Genomic DNA, 318 nt, shown 5'->3' on the forward strand with positions numbered 1-318 from the left:
CTCTCCAAATGACTCAACTTTGGATTTAGTTTTGACTTACGCACTTATTTCAGCGACATAAGCATATCAGAAGACCCAAATCTCAATTTCACCAAAACACTCAACTTTTGATGCTGGTTTGACTAAAGTGCTTATTTCAGCGAGAAAAGCATATCAGAAGACTAAAATTTCAACTTCACCAAACGACCTAACTTTTGATGCTAATTTGACTGAAATGCTTATTTCAGTGAGATAAGCACTTCAGAAGTCAAAAATCTCAACTTCACCAAATGACTTCAATGTTGATGTTCTTTTGACTAACATGCTTATTTTACTCAG

The sequence above is a fragment of the Rhincodon typus genome, unplaced genomic scaffold (assembly GCF_021869965.1).
Source record: "Rhincodon typus isolate 14 unplaced genomic scaffold, sRhiTyp1.1 hic_rhity00000557, whole genome shotgun sequence".
Classification (NCBI taxonomy): Eukaryota; Metazoa; Chordata; class Chondrichthyes; order Orectolobiformes; family Rhincodontidae; genus Rhincodon; species Rhincodon typus.